The following is a 17166-nucleotide window of genomic DNA, read 5'->3' as shown; positions in this document are numbered from 1 at the left end:
GCCCTTTGTTCAGTCTTGCTAAGTGTTTATCTATCTTGTTGATTTTCTCAAAGAACCAGATCCTGGATTCATTGATTCGTTGTATGGTTCTCTTTGTTTTCACTCGATTGATTTTAGCCCTGAGAGGGATCTCATGAAATTACAGTTTCTGTAAGGTAAAGAAAACCATCAAAAGGACAAATCAGCAACCAACAAATTGGGAAAAGATCTTCACCAACCCTACATCTGATAGAGGGCTAATATCCAATATATACTAAGAACTCAAGAAGTTAGACCCCAGAAAGCCAAATAACCCTATTAAAAATGGGGTACAGAGCTAAACAAAGAATTTTCACCCAAAGAACTTCGGATGGCTGAGAAGCATCTTAAAAAATGCACAACTTCATTAGTCATTAGGGAAATGCAAATCAAAACAACCCTGAGATTTCACCATATACTAGTCTGAATGGCTAAGATTAAAAATTCAGGAGTCAGCAAGTATTCCAATGATGTAGACAAAGAGGAACATGCCTCCACTGCTGGTGGGATTGCAAATTGGTATAACCACTCTGGAAATCAGTCTGGTGGTTCCTCAGAAAACTGGGCATGTCACTGCCAGAGGATCCTGCTATACCACTCCTGGGCATATACCCAGAGGATTCCCCAGCAGGTAATGAGGATACGTGCTCCACTATTTTCATTGCAGCCCTATTTATAATAGCCAGAAGCTGGAAAGAACCCAGGTATCCCTCAACGGAAGAATGGATGCAGAAAAATGTGGTATATGTGGTATACACAATGTAGTACTATTCAGCCATTAGAAGCAATGAATTCATGAAATTCTTATACAAATGGATGGAGCTGGAGAACATCATACTAAGTGAGGTAACCCGGTCTCAAAAGATTAATCATGGTAAGCACTCACTAATTAGTGGATATTAGCCTTGAAAATTGGAATACCCAAAACATAATCCACAAATTAAATGATGAACAAGAAGAATTCAGGAGTGGGCTGGTTCTGGAAATTCTCAGTGTAACAGTATAGGGCAAAACCAGAACAGGGAAGTGGGATGGGGTGGATGGGAGAACAGGGGGAGGGATGCGGGCTTATGGGACTTTCGGGGAGTGGGGGCCAGAAAAGGGAAAATCATTTGAAATGTAAATAAAAATATATCGAATAAAAAAAATAAAAAAGAAAAAGAAAACAAAAAACAATGAAAAACATTGATCTCAACCGAGCCATTTTTGTTATTGATATATATTTATCTGTTTGTTTTATTTGCTATGCTGTGTGTATTGATCTCAAACTCCTGGGTTCCAGCAATCCCACAAGCTGAGCATCCTGGTGACTATGACCACAGGAGTGTTCTCCTGTATCTGGTCCAGCTTTGTCTTCTGCACTTCTGCTTGGAGTTTAAGTTTCTTTTCTTTGGTTTCCTGTTTTTCACTACTGATTCTATTATAGCTAGAGCAGTATTAATGGGTAAGGTTAGTGCTCTGTGTATACTATAAACAGCGAGTACTCCCTGTACACCCTAAACTATAAGATGCATTATAGAGCATGACCTTATGTCATGCTTACAATAAATATTAATATAAGCAATATTTTTATTTACATGGAAATAAGACTTCTGAGAAAATATATAAAGTGCTAAAGTCATAAAACCTAGAGTCGGTTGAGACAAAATACAGACTTGTCAAGTGAGAGCAACTGCTGAAAAGAATGTATCAGAGTGACATTGATGGCAAATACATTTTCTGGAACCCTGGGACACTGGGACACTTGGACACTGGGACCCAGGGTTTACTTACTATGGTGAATTGTAGAAACTCCATAACTATTTGTTTATGATTAAATACATATTTCCTGTATGAACTAAAAGGTTGCCTTTCAAATACTTTGATTCTTGAGGGAGCTGTCATTATGCATTCCTTGGTATGGTAAGCCAGCATCAGGTCACAGTATAAACAAGCACTGAGAGATCTCAGAGGATGAATGATTTGTGGGGCTGTGAGTGATGTGCAGGGCTGTGAGTGATGTGTGGGGCTGTGAGTGATGTGCAGGGAGGACTGTGAGTGATTTACAAGTTTACATTTACTGAAAATAAGTGTTTTAATTGGGTGATATCTTTCTAGTTTACTAAAATTTCTGAGAATAATATTTCTACCATCATCATATTTTTAACACATTTTTGTGCTGGGAATAGAACCTAAAGCTTTATATGCAGCCCTAGATTCAACTGTATCCACAGATCATGCCATTGTCACCATAAAATTTTTTCTAGTGGTAAATTCTAATCTGATTTTACTCCAGGATATTAAGGAACTTGTCAGAAACAAGAATTTTTCACCCTAAGTTACTATTCACCTAAAATGTATTACCTTCAGCATTATTTCTAGACCAATGATACATCCTTGAATAAAAAACAAAATGAAAGAATCAAAAGAAAATATTACTGTTCCTAAACATAGATGACAGTAAATGCTAGAGAGTTTTAATTTCTAGGTGTTCCTGTTAGAGACCTGCTCTGACAGTCTAGTTCTCTCTTGGAGGTAGCTGAGGTGGTAAAGAGTTGAGTGGTGGTGGATGGAGAGCAAGTCTTGGTCTTGTGAGATATTTATAGATGCTTTTCAATAATGAAACATTTACCTGACTTAAGTTTAAGTTACTTTGCAGTAGTACCTGGCCTGCCTCTCAGTTCTTCTAGGGGCCAGAAACTATAGCCTCTGGCATTTAGAACCTCATAATAAAAGCGTTGGGGATTATGTAAAGTAGCCTTCCTTCATATCTCTGCATGAACTTGGAGGCTGAGACTTGGAGCCTGCTAAGGAAAGTCTGTGGAAGGAAAAGGGACACTTTGAAAAGTGATTTTAATATTTATTTCCAAGTTCATCTCCAAATAATTCTCTACTCCAAAAACTCTCTCATTAAAAATATCTTCCCAATTTCTAAGTTCCTTTTTAATATCCAAGATCTCTTATAGTCTCTAAGTTATTCTACTGTGCTGTTCTTCTCCTTCCAGTCTTGTTCTCACCTCCTGCTTTGATATAGTATTGGCCTCCAAGGTATTCATTACTAGTGTTTTGCACTATTTCTAGGCAAATAAAGTACATGATTTTTTTCAACCAAGTCCTTTTTTACAGAAGTTCATTAAAGTACAAATATAAATTAAAATCTTCATTTGAATAAGAAGTTTACAAGATAGATTTTTACATATGTATCCATTAAAATGCGACATATTTTATCTGTCTTTAGCACCACAGGTTCATTGAAATTTAAAATGCATAATTTTTATTAGATATATTCTTTATTTTCATTTCAAATATTGTCCCCTTTCCTGTTTCTCCCCTCACCTGAAAATCCCATAAGCCATGTCCTCTTCCCCAATCAACCCTCCCCTGCTTCCCTGTCCTGGGATTCCTCTACACTACCGCATTAAATCTTTACAGGACCAAGGGCCTCTCCTCCCTTTGGTATCTAACAAGGCCAACCTCTGCTACCTACATCTGGAGTTGTGGGTAACTCCATTTGTATTCTTTTGTTGATGGTTTTCTCCCTGGGGCCTCTGGGAGTACTGGATGACTCATGTTGTTATTCCTCATGCGGCACTGCAAAGGCTGGCTGAGAGTGTCCCTTTCTGTATTTGTCAGGCACTAGGAGAGCCTCCCAGGTGATAGGTATATCATGCTTCAGTCAGCGAGCACTTGTGGGCAACCACAATAGTGTCTGGGTTGTGTGACTGTGTATAGGATGGATACCTGGGTGGGGTAGTCTCTGGATGGTCTTTCCCTCAGACTCTGCTCCAATTTTTGTCTCTGTATTTCCTTCTGTGGGTATGTTTTCTTCTTTCTATAAAGGAACCAAAAATCCATATTTTATTCTTCCTCCTTATTGGGCATGATTTGATATGTGAAATGTGTCTTGGGTATTCCAAGCTTCTGGGCTAATATCCATTTATCAGTGAATGCATACCATGAGTGTTATTCTGTGACTGGATTGCATCACTAAGAATGGTATTTTCCAATTCCATACACTGGTTTAAGAATTTCATAAATTCATTGTTTTTAATGGCTGAATAGCACTCCATTGTGTATATAGACCACATTTTCTGTATCCATTCCTCTGTTGGGGGACAACTTTGGTTGGTTCTTTTCTTGGTTCTTTCCAGCTTCTGGCTATTATAAATAGGACTTCTATGAACATAGTAGAGCATACGTTCTTATTACATGCTGTAGAATCCTCTGGGTATATGCCCAGGAGTGGTATAGCAGAGTCCTCCAGTAGTATTATGCCCAGTTTTTTGAGTAACCACCAAACTAATTTCCAGAGTGGTAATACCACTTTGCAATCCCACCAGCAGTGGAGGAGTGTTCCTCTTTCTCCACAACCTCTCCAGCACCTGCTATCCCCTTGGTTTTTGATCTTAGCTATCCTGACCTGTGTGAGGTGAAATCTCAGTGCTGTTTTGATTTGCATTTCCCTGATGAAAAAGCATGTTGAACATTTATTTAGGTGCTATTCCTCAGTTGAAAATTCTTTGTTTAGCTCTTTACCCCATTTTTTACCAGTGTTATTTGGTTCTCTGGACTAACATCTTGAGTTCTTTGTATATTGGAAATTAGCCCTCTGTCTAATGTAAGGTTGGTAAAGATCTTTGTTAATTTGGATACTGTCTCTGTGCCCTCTGATTAGTATGGCTTACCATTTATCTATCTTTGTTGATTTTTTCAATGAGCCAGCTCCTAGTTTTGTTGATTCATTGTATGGTTCTTTTTGTTTAAACTTCGTTGATTTTGGCCATGAGTTTGATGATTTCCTGCCTTCTACTCTTCTTCAGTGTATTAGCTTCTTTCTTTTCCAGAGCTTTCAGGTGTGCCATTAAGAAGCTAGTGTATACTCTCTACAGTTTCTTTTTGGAGGCACTCAGGGTTATAGGTTTTCCTCTCAGGACTGCTTTCATTGTGTCCCGTAAGTTTGGGAATTTTGTGCCTTCATTTTCATTAAATTCTGATAAGTCTTTAATTTCTAACCTTATTTCTTCCTTGACCAAGGTATAATTGAGTAGAACATTGTTCATCTTCCATGTTTATATGGGCTTTCTGTTTTTTTTTTTTTTTTTTTTTTTTTTGTTTTTTGTTTTTTTTTTTTTATTGCTATTGAAGACCAGTCTTAATCTGTAGTTATCTGATAGGAGGCATGGAATTACTTCAATCTTCTCATATCTGTTGAGGTCTGTTTTGTGACCAATTATGTGGTCGATTTTGAAGAAGATACCATAAGGTGGTGAGAAGAAGGTCTATTCTTATGATTTAGGTTGAAATGTTATATAGATATCTTTTAAATCCATTTGGTACAAAACTTCAATTTGTTTCACTGTGTCTCTGATTAGTTTGTGTTCCCTGATTGGTCCATTGAGGAGAGTGGAGTGTTAAAATCACCCACAATCATTGTGTGAGGTGCAATGTGTGCTTTGGGGTTTAGTGAAGTTTCTTGTATGACTGAGTGTGCCCTTTTGAGTATATATGTTCAGAATTGAGAGTTCTTGGCAGATTTTTCTTTTGATGAGTATGAAGTGTCCTTCCGTGTCTTTTATGATGACTTTAGGTTGAAAGTTGATTTTATCTTGTATTAGAATGGCTACTCAAGCTTATTTCCTTGAACGATTTTCTTGGAAAATTATTTTCCAGCCTTCTACTCTGAGGTAGTGTTTTTCTTTGACAACATGGTAGGTTTCCTGTATGGCACAAAATTTGGGGTCCTGTTAAATTATGCAGTCTTTTAGTCTATGCCTTTTTATTGGGGAATTGAGTCCATTGATTTTAAGAGATATTAAGGAATAGTGATTGTTGCTTTCTGTTATTTTTGATGTTATTTTTATGTTTGTGTGGGTATCTTCTTTAGGGTTTGTTGAAATTAGATTACTATGTTGCTTTTTGCAGAGTGTAGTTGCCCTTGTTGTATGGTCATTTTTGACTTATTATCCTTTTTAGGGGTGGATTTGTGGAAAGACATTATGTAAATTTGGTTTTATCATGGAATATCTTGGTTTCTCCATGTATAGTGATTGAGAGTTTTGCTGGGTATAGTAGTCTGGGCTGGCATTTGTGTTCTTCTAGAGTCTGTGTGAGATCTGCTCAGGATCTTCTGGTTTTCATGGTCTCTGGCAAGAAGTCTGGTGTAATTCTGATAGGTCTTCCTTTATATGCTACTTGGCCTTTTTCTCTTACTGCTTTTAATATTCTTTCTTTGTTTAGTACATTTGGGGTTTTGATTTTTATGTGATGGGAGGTATTTCTGCCCTGGTGCAGCCTATTTCGAGTTCTGTAAGCTTTTTGTCTGCCCATGGGTTTCTCTTTCTTTTGATTAGGGAAGAGCTCTTTAATTTTGTTGAAGATTTTTACTGACCCTTTAAGTTGTAAATCTTCACTCTCTTCTATACCTATAATCCTTAGGTTTGGTCTTCTCATTGTGTCCTGGATTTCCTAGGTGTTTTGGGTTACAAGCTTTTTTCATTTTGCATTTTCTTTGACTGTTGAGTCAATGTTTTCTATGAGATCTTCAGCACCTCAGATTCTTTCCTCCATCTCCTTTATTCTATTGTTGAAGTTTGCATCTATGGCACCTGATTTCTTCCCAAGTTCTGTATGTCCAAAGTTGTCTCCCTTTATCATTTATTAGTTGTTTCTACTTCCTTTGTAGATCCTGGACGGTTTTGTTCAGTTCCTTGATTTGTTTGTTTGCATTCTCCTCTAATTTTTTAAGGGATTTTTGTGTTTCCTCTCTCAGGACTTCTGCCTGTTGACCCTTGTTCTCTTGTATGTCTTTAAGTGATTTTTGTATTTCCTCTTTATGGGCTTCTAGGTATTGACCCATGTTCTCTTGTATTTCTTTAAGCGGTTTTGTGTTTCCTTATAAAGGGCTTCTACCTGTTGACTCATGTTCTCTTGTTTTTTCTTTTTTTCTATATTCTTTGTTTACATTCCAAATGATTTCCCCTTTCTCAGTTCCTCCCTCAACATATGTCCAATAAGGCTTCTTCTCTCCAACCATTCTCCAATCAACTCCCCCCCCCCTTTTTTTTTCTCTGTCCTGGTACTCCCTTACAATGCTAGATAAAGCCTTTCCAGAATCAGGGCCCTCTCTTTATTTCTTCAGGGGAGTCATTTGTTATGCTAATTGTGTCTTTGTATTTAGATCTTCTGGGCTAATTAATATCCACTTATCAGAGATTGCATTCCATGTGTATTCTTTTGTGATTGGGTTACCTCACTTAGGATGATATTTTCCAGTTTCAACCATTTGCATAAAAATTTAATGAATTTATTGTTTTTAATTGTTGAGTAGTATTTCATTGTGTAAATATAACACATCTTCTGTATCCATTCCTCCACTGAGGGACACCCGGGTTCTTTCCAGCTTCTGGCTATTATTAATAAGGCTGCTATGAACATAATGGAGTATGTGCCTTATTGCATGCTGGGGAATTCTCTGGGTATATGCCCAGGAGAGGTGTAACAGGATCCTCCAGAAGTGTCATGTCTAGTTTTCTGAGGAACCGCCAGATTGATTTCCATAGAGGTTGTATCATCTTAAAATCCCACCAGCAGTGCAGGAGTGTTCCTCTTTCTCCACATGCTTCCAAACAACTGCTGTCTCCTAAGTTTTTAACCTTAGCCATACTGACTGGTGTGAGGTGAAATCTCAGGGTTGTTTTGATTTTCATTTCCCTGAAGACTAATGATGTTGAACATTTCTTTTTTTTCTTTTTTTCCTTTTTTTTATTCGATATAATTTATTTACATTTCAAATGATTTCCCCTTTTCTAGCCCCCCACTCCCCGAAAGTCCCGTAAGTCCCCTTCTCTTCCCCTGTCCTCCCACCCACCCCTTCCCACTTCCCTGTTCTGGTTTTGCCGAATACTGTTTCACTGAGTCTTTCCAGAACTAGGGGCCACTCCTCCTTTCTCCTAGTTCCTCATTTGATGTGAGGATTATGTTTTGGGTATTCCAGTTTTCTAGGTTAATAACCACTTATTAGTGGGTGCATACCATGATTCACCTTTTGAGTCTGGGTTACCTCACTTAGTATGATGTTCTCTAGCTCCATCCATTTGCCTAAGAATTTCATGAATTCATTGTTTCTAATGGCTGAATGAAGGTGCTTCTCAGCCATTCAAATTTCTTCAGGTGAAAATTATTTGTTTAGATATGTACCCCGTTTTTTAATAGGGTCATTTGACTCATGTTCTCCTGTACTTCTTTAATGGAGTTACGTATATCCTTCTTGAAATTCTCTATCAGCATCATCTGTTTGTTTGTTTCAAATATGTGTTCCTGCTCATGCTATGGTCGATGGCTCTATATTGATATACATACAGGTAGCATGATGTAAACTCAGTGGGGAAAAAGAAACCAAAATAGAAATAAAGTTGGGATAAAGAATTATTGGAGGGGCAAAGAGAAGTAGCTGCAGGGGAAGGAATTGGGGTAGATTTGATTAAAATACATGATATGCATATATGATGTTCTCAAGTAATAAACAATATTTACTAAACAATTGGAACAAAGAGAAAAATATTAAACTCTCAAAGTCAACTTTTACTTTCTTTCATAAACAAATATAATTTTCATATTGTCTGATTTCCTCTCAACATCATTTCAACATTTCTCATTCTCTCATATTGTTCAAGTCCACTCATGTTCTGAATATATTATGTATACAGTATATCTGTATTTTTCTCTCAGAAAAAATAACTTATTCATTAAATGTTTTTCAATATCTTGTTTCAGTGAATATATCCACAGACATTTTCTAGGGAATTCAAAATTTCTCTGTGCAAGCTATAGGTCTTATAGGTATATTTGGAAATTTAAGGGTTGAGTGTAACTGCCTCATTTTCAGGTATGGATCAATGCTTCAAATGTCCTGAAGATCAGTATTCAAATAAGCAGAGGAATCAATGTCTCCCTAAAATTATAGCATTTTTATCCCATGAAGATACTCTGGGAGTGGTTTTGGTCTCTGTGGCCATTAGTTTTTCTGCCTTTTCAGCCATGATTTTGGGATTATTCATTCGCTATCGGGACACACCCATTGTCAGAGCAAATAACAGAAATCTCAGTTATGTCCTCCTTGTTTCTTTAATGCTCTGTTTCTTTTGCTCATTGACATTCATTGGGCAACCCAGAACAGTCACTTGTGTCTTGAGACAAATGATTTTTGCGGTCGCATTTTCTGTTGCTGTTTCTGCTATCTTGGGAAAGACCTTCATTGTGGTAATGGCCTTCAAAACCATCAAACCAGGAAGCACCTTACAAATGTGGATGGTGACCCGACTCTCAAATGCTATAGTCTGCTGTGGTTCCATCATTCAAGTGTGTATCTGTGCAATCTGGCTGGGAACATATCCCCCCTTCCCTGATGTTGACCTGCAGTCAGAGTATGGGCAAATCATCCTCTTGTGTAATGAGGGTTCCACCCTTGCTTTCTATTGTGTTCTGGGGTACTTGGGCTTTCTGGCCAGTCTCAGCTTGCTGATTGCTTTTCTAGCTAGAAGGCTACCTGACACCTTCAATGAGGCAAAAACAATCACATTCAGCATGATGGTTTTCTGTAGTGTGTGGATTTCTTTTATACCTACTTACCTAAGCTCCACAGGCAAAACCATGGTAGCTGTGGAAATCTTTTCAATTCTGGCCTCCAGTGCTGGTTTACTAGGATGTATGTTTCTTCCCAAATGCTATATGATCCTACTGAGGTCAGGTAGCCATTTCAGAAAGAAGGTCTTTAAATAAATTCTTTAAGACAAAGGAATTTATTGTGATTTGTGTAAAATGAATCATGTCAGAATATCCAAAGAGTGGTGTGAAGCCAATGCATTTCATCAAAGAATGGCATCTGCAATTTACTTACCTGTCCCTACAATCATTTGAGAAAACTAGACACCATGAAAACAGCCATCAAAGTTTAGATAGTTGCCTACTAGTGGTGACTTTAGGTATGCTTCCTAGATGTTTCTTTAAATCACAGTTTTTTTTTTTTTTTTTAATTTTTAAACAATGTAACAAGACTGGAAATGCTAATTTTAAGAATGAGAGCACATTATTTGTGTGGAATAAAAGTAACAGATTTTTTAAAATGTTATTCTTCTCTGTTAGTCATATGCAGCCTTACTCTTTATATTCAATACAGGTTAATTTCAATGTAATCATGAGTTCTATAACAGAAATTTCATGGTTGCTGTTTCTCAGTTCTGAAGGGCCTGACAAAGAACACAGTTTATCATGTAAGTTTCACCGTCTTGGGATGTTTTTGATGTCTTCTCTATGCTCAGGTGAAACAACATGGATGCAAGATTAGGAAGAGTACCAAGGGAAACACAGAGAGTTTTATCCTGAGGATATCCAAAAGATCAGTGGATGGAGTCTCCTGAGATAGTAAACAGTCACCATGGGAAGTGCTTTTCTCTTCCAGAGTTAGGAGTTTTCACATTGTCTTCACAGAGTGAAAGTTGATACCATTTACAATCATTGGAATCTACTCTCAAGGAGAGACTGTATTATGGTAAAATGTGTGTATGGACAAGAGGTATAAGGACAGGGATTCAACAGGACTTGGAGAGTCATAGAATTTTATATACTAGACCATGTAATTTTCAGGAATTTTTCTTTATCTAGCAAAGGACTTGTTTTAAACAAGATTACCAGACCAAGCCCAGTTCAAACTAAAGTTGGACCTTGCAACACTGTGGGGGATCATTGCTCAACCATCCTCGAAAACCAGCACAGAAAATACTACTTGGTTTTCATTATGTTTTGGAACAAAGCTTATTTATGTCTTCCTTAGTTTTTAAATCAAGAGTGTGTTTGCACTCTGTAATGTTGGATACATTGCCATCTTAAGATCAAGAAACATTTAGGGTATTTCAAGTCTACCTTTTCTCTCAGTTATTGCTTATCTTTCACTTAGGCAAACTTATGTCATACTAGACTGAGTTTCTTTTATTTGGCAATAAAAGCAGCACAGAAGATCCCATGGGAATCTTGTTTGTTAGTGGTATAGTAAAGTTTGTTCCAAGATATTACTTGATGGACATAGATACTTGGATTCAAATTGTCTGAAACTGTTCAATCATCGGGTTTTAATACCTTAAAGAGGAAGACATCCCACTATGAAAAGCTGCCAGACATATGGACACCATAAGTGTAAAGAAATCCCTGTTTCCTAGAACCACTTCCTCTCTTGAAGCCATGTACCATAGTGTTCGAAGCGAAGCACAGCCCAGGGACATTTCCAAGTGGATGGCAGGAATCTCACATCCTGGTTGAAGTTATCTGAAAGAATATGAAATTGTTCATCAAATATATGTTGCTAATTAAATCTTTAGACATTCAAGTATGTTGTAAATTGTTACAGTGTGTCAATCACTGTATGGTTAATGGAGACTACTCATCATCCAGTAATTTCTTAAAACCAATATAAATTTACTGCTTGATTTTGACTTTTAAGTACATGGAGGAATAATGTATTAAAATCTCATAAATTCTTTAGAGAATTTTCATTATATAAACAATCATTTTGCACCACTTTCCATAAGAAATTTCATAATGATTCCAGTCCACTTTTTCCCTTCTTCAAGCATGTTCCCTTACTTGCAGTTCTCTAGAGGGATGCCTTAGTGTAAGTTTTGTGTTGATTCCTTTGTTGTGCCTTAAGCAGTTATTTTCATGTCTATGTTATGCATTGTACAATTGTCAGTTTTCAGTTCATGTAAATGTGGCATACTTCATGTATTCTCTGATTTACAGCTTTTCTTAAGACAGCTTTAGGAGTTTACACATGTCATCATCTATAATGTAGCTAAATTCAGTCTTTTCCACTGAGGAGTATTAAATCTCTGTACATAAAATTATTTCAATAAGCAACAGATACTCTTTATGCTAGAAATTGAAACTTTTATCATTTTCCCTTCACAAGTAAAGTTTATTCTATTTCTCGAATAGTCTATTGGTATATACCCATACATATTATCTAGAATTTTACTTTATAATTATTGTTATGGTAGGAAATATTAATTTGTCATCACCAACCAAATTATTTTCTAAATTTTATTTGAATAATTCAGTCCTCAATAAAGTCGTTAAAAGATGCAATCCTTACTTAGTCATTGTTACAGTTAACTTCCTTCACATTGCGATTATAAAATGGTGTTGCATTTTATCTTAATTTATACTGAAACGGTGAACAATCAGATTGCAATTTATAACTTTTTGGGAAATTCTGCAGGTACACAATGATATAAAAATAGTTTTCTTTATTCATCCTATCTATGATTTTCAGGGCTTCCTCAGTATCTCAAATAGTGTTCTCTTTTCATGGCTGTTCTCTGGCTTCATCTTTCAATATTTTCTTTTCCTTTCTATCTCCTACCTCACAGGATATAACAATAAATAGTATTATTCAATGCTTAATGTTTCTTAAATTATACTTTATATTTTGTTAGAGGGAAAGAGCATGATTATCTCTATGAATAACGTTAGCCTCCTAGTTTCTTGATACAGTTGTATAATGAGTCCAAATAAAATGGGTGGGAGGACATGGGAAGAGAAAGGGGCTTATGGGACTTTCGGGGAGTGGGGGGCTAGAAAAGGGGAAATCATTTGAAATATAAATAAAAAATTATATCGAATAAAAAAAAGTTTTTGCAAATTATGACATGGTGTTTTTAAACGTCATCTTCTATTTTAGTGGGAAGCCATATGAATTTCAGTTAGAGTTCAAGTACTGGGCATATATGCTCTGTATTTCCATTGATTTTTAACACTGAATTAGAGACAGGGTCCACTGCATCCCTTCTGTTTTTCTACATCAACATATAAGTACCTTCTCCATGTTGAACATATCTTACTTTCTCCTCCCATCAGTTCTTTAGGGTTTTTTTGGGCCAGATATGACTCAACTTTCACCATTTTGGTTTTACAATTACCAAACTATTAATTTATATGCAATACTAATTTCTGTATTATAATATTACTTTAATTTTAATGTTGTTTATTCTAATGGTAAGCAGGATGCCACTGGAATTTTTATGGGGTTACACTGAGCCTGTAGATTGCTTTTACTACAATAATTTTTTACAACAGTATTTCCTTGAATACATGAGTATAAGAGGTCTTTGCATATTCTGTTGCCTTCTTTAATTTCATTTCTTTCAATGCATTAAAGTATTTATTATTGAACTCTTCCACTTTCTTGGCTAGGTACAGTCCAAGAAATGTGTTTTTAGGAGTTTATTTTTAAGGAATGTTTTCCTGATTTACATTTTAGTATATTTGCTATTGGTTATAGGTGATACCAATTTTTATAATATTAGGTTTGTATCTTGACACTTTTCTAGACTTATTTTTCTATATTCTTTGTTTATATTCCAAATGATTTCCCCTTTCCTGGTCCCCTACCCCACCCCAATAAGTCCCATAAGCCCTCTTCCCTCTGTCCATTCCCCAGTCACCCCCTCACATTTCTCTGTCCTGGTACTCCCATAAATGCTACATCAAGCCTTTCCAGGACCAGGGCCTTCTCCTTCCTTCTTCGTGGGAATCATTTGATATATTAATAGTGTCTTGAGTATTTAGATCTTCTGGACTAACTAATACCCACTTATCAGTGACTGCATTCCATGTGTATTCTTTTGTGATTGGGTTACCTCACTTAGGATGATATTTTCCAGTTCAAACCATTTGCCTAAAAATTTCATGAATTTATTGTTTTTAATTGTTAAGTAGTATTCCATTGTGTAAATATACCACATTTTCTATATCCTTTCCTGCATTGAGGGTCATCTGTTTTCTTTTCAGCTTCTGGCTATTATAAATAAGGTTGCTACAAACACAGTGGAGCATATGTCCTTATTGCATGCCAGGGATTCTGATGTGTATATGCCCAGAAGTGGTATAACAGGGTCCTCCAGAAAGGTTATGCCCAGTTTTCTGAGGAACCATGAGACTGATTTCCAGAGTGGTTGTACCAGCTTGCAATCCCACCTGTAGTGGAGGAGTTTTCCTCTTTTACTACATCCTCTCCAACACCTGCAGTCTCTTGAGTTTGTAATCTTAGCCATTCTGACTTATGTGAGGTGAAATAGGTTTGTTTTGATTTGCATTTTCCTAATAACTAATGATGTTGAACATTTCTTTTATTATATATATATATTTCTTTATTCTTTGTTTACATTCCAAATCATTTCCTCTTTCACGGATTCTCCCTCCCCATGTGTCCCATAAACTTTCTTCTCTCCCTCCATTCTCCAATAACCTCCCTCCTTTTTTTCCTTCTTTAGAGACCTGAAGTTCTAGTCATATAGATCTTTCACTTGTTTGGTTAGAGTCACACCAAGATACTTTATATTGTTTGTGGCTATTGTGAAGGGTGTCATTTCCCTAACTTCTATCTCAGCCTTTTTATCCTTTGAGTATAGGAAGGCAACTGATTTGCTTGAGTTGATTTTATAACCAGCCACTTTGCTGAAGTTGTTTATCAGCTGTAAGAGTTCTCTGGTGGAGGTTTTCGGGTCACTTAAGTAGACTATCATGTCATCTGCAAATAATGATAATTTGACTTCTTACTTTCCAATGTGTATCCCCTTGACCTCCTTATGTTGTCTAATTGCTTTAGCTAGAACTTCAAGTACTATATTGAAAAGATATGGAGAGAGAGGACAGTCTTGTCTAGTCCCTGATTTTAGTGGGATTGCTTCAAGTTTCTCTCCATTTAGTTTGATGTTGGCTACCGTTTTGCTGTATATTGCTTTAACGATGTTTATGTATGGGCCTCGAATTCATGTTCTTTCCAAGACTTTTAGCATGAAAGGATGCTGAATTTTGTCAAATGCTTTTTCTGCATCTAATGATATGATCATATGGTTTTTTCCTTTGAGTTTGAAAGTCTGCCATGCTCGTGGATCAGCAGGATTAATATAGTTAAAATGGCCTTCTTGCCAAAAGGAATCTACAGATTCAATGCAATCCCCATGAAAATCCCACCTCAGTTCTTCACTGAGTTAGAAAAAGCAATTCTCAAATTCATCTGGAATAACAAAAAACCCAGGATAGCTAAAACTATTCTCAACAACAAAAGAAATTCTGTGGGAATCAGTATCCCTGACTTCAAGCAATACTACAGAGCAATAGTATTAAGAACTGCATGGTATTGGCACAGTGACAGACAAGTGGGCCAATGGGATAGAATTGAAGACCCAGAAATGAACCCACACACCTATGGTCACTTGTTCTTCGACAAAGGAGCCAAAAACATCCAGTGGAAAAAAAGATAGCCTTTTCAACAAATGATGCTGGTTCAATTGGAGGTCAGCATGCAGAAGAATGCGAATTGATCCATTCTTATCTCTATGTACTAAACTTCCCTCCAAGTGGATCAAGGAATGTGAAACCAGACACACTGAAACTAATAGAAAAGAAGCTGGGGAAGACCCTAAAGGACATGGGCACGGGGGAAAAGTTCCTGAACAGATCACCAATAGCTTATGCTCTAAGATCAAGAATTGACAAATGGGACCTCATAAAATTACAGTTTCTGTAAGGCAAAGGACACTTTTAAAAGGACAAAATGGCAACCATCAAATTGGGAGAGGATATTCACCAACCCTATATTTGATAGAAGGCTAATATTTAATATATGCAAAGAACTCAAGATGTTAGACCCCAGGGATCCAAATGACCCTATTAAAAATGGGGTACAGATCTAAACAAAGAATTTTCACCTCAAGAAATTTGTATGGCCGAGAGGCACCTTACGAAATGCCCAACATCATTAGTCATTAGGGAAATGCAAATCAAAACAACCCTGAGATTTCACCTTACACCATTCAGAATGGCTAAGGTCAAAAACTCAGGAGACAGCAGGTGTTGGCAAGGATGTGGAGAAAGAGGAACACTCCTCCACTGCTGGTGGTGTTGTTGGTACAGCCAGTTTGAAAATCATTCTGGCCATTCTTCAGAAAACTGGACATGACACTTCCGGAGGACCCTGCTATACCTCTCCTGGGCATATACCCAAATGATTCCCTGGCATGCAATAAAGACACATGCTCCATTATATTCATAGCAGCCTTATTTATAGTAGCCAGAACCTGGAAAGAACCCAGATGCCCCTCAAAGGAGGAATGGATAGAGAAAATGTGGTATATTTACACAATGGAATACTACTCAGCAATTAGAAACAATGAATTCACAAAACTTTTAGGCAAATGGTTTGATCTGGAAAATATCATCCTAAGTGAGGTAACCCAATCACAAAAGAATACACATGGAATGCAATCTCTGATAAGTGGATATTAATTAGTCCAGAAGCCCTGAATACCCAAGGCACAAATCGCATGACAAATGACTCCCATGAAGAAGTATGGCAAAGGTCCTGATTCTGGAAAGGATTGATCTAGCATTGGAGGGGAATATTAGGACAGAGGAAAAAAAGAACGGAGGTGACTGGAGAATGGGTGGAGAGAAGATTCATGGGACATATGGAGAGGGGTGATCCGGAAAGGGGATATCATTTGGAATGTAAACAAAGAATATAGAAAATAAAAATATTAAAAAAAGAGAAAATCAACAATGTGATACAAATTGTAAAAGAAGTCAACTATCTCTATTTCCACATGATATGATAGCATAAAATTGGGTCTTCAAATATTCTCTGAGAGAGCAGATATAGCTGATAAACAGTTCCAGCAAAGTGGGTGGAAAAAAAGTTAAGACTAAGAAATAGCTGGCCTTTTTTTTTTAATACAAATGATAAATTGGTTGAGAAAAAATCTGGAATACAACACAATTTGTAACAGTCAAAAACGTGAAAGATATGTATGACAAGAACTTCCAATCCCTTCAGAAAGAAATTAGAGAATATATCAGAAGATAGAAAGATATCTTGTGCATCTGTATAGGTTGGATAACATAGTGGAAATGACCATCTTACCAAAGCCATCTAATGATTCAGTACAACTCCTATTAAAATTCCAATACATTTTTTATAGAACTTTAAGGAGGAATTCTCAATTTCTTATGCAGAAACAATACAAAGAAAGAGAGAACGAAAAAACAAACAAAAATTCACTAAATCTGAAGCAATCCCGAGGAAGAAAATAATTCCAGGAGAAATTACAAACTGTCATC

At 36.7% G+C, this 17166-nt stretch overlaps 1 pseudogene; it reads left to right on the top strand.

The window, feature by feature from the left end:
- LOC127677651 (vomeronasal type-2 receptor 26-like) overlaps positions 1-9774 on the top strand; it is a 38543-nt pseudogene extending 28769 nt beyond the window's left edge.
- The last annotated feature ends 7392 nt before the right edge of the window (positions 9775-17166 follow it).

This window comes from Apodemus sylvaticus, chromosome 2 (assembly GCF_947179515.1).
Source record: "Apodemus sylvaticus chromosome 2, mApoSyl1.1, whole genome shotgun sequence".
NCBI lineage: Eukaryota > Metazoa > Chordata > Mammalia > Rodentia > Muridae > Apodemus > Apodemus sylvaticus.
This window is presented reverse-complemented; position numbering and strand designations above follow the sequence as displayed.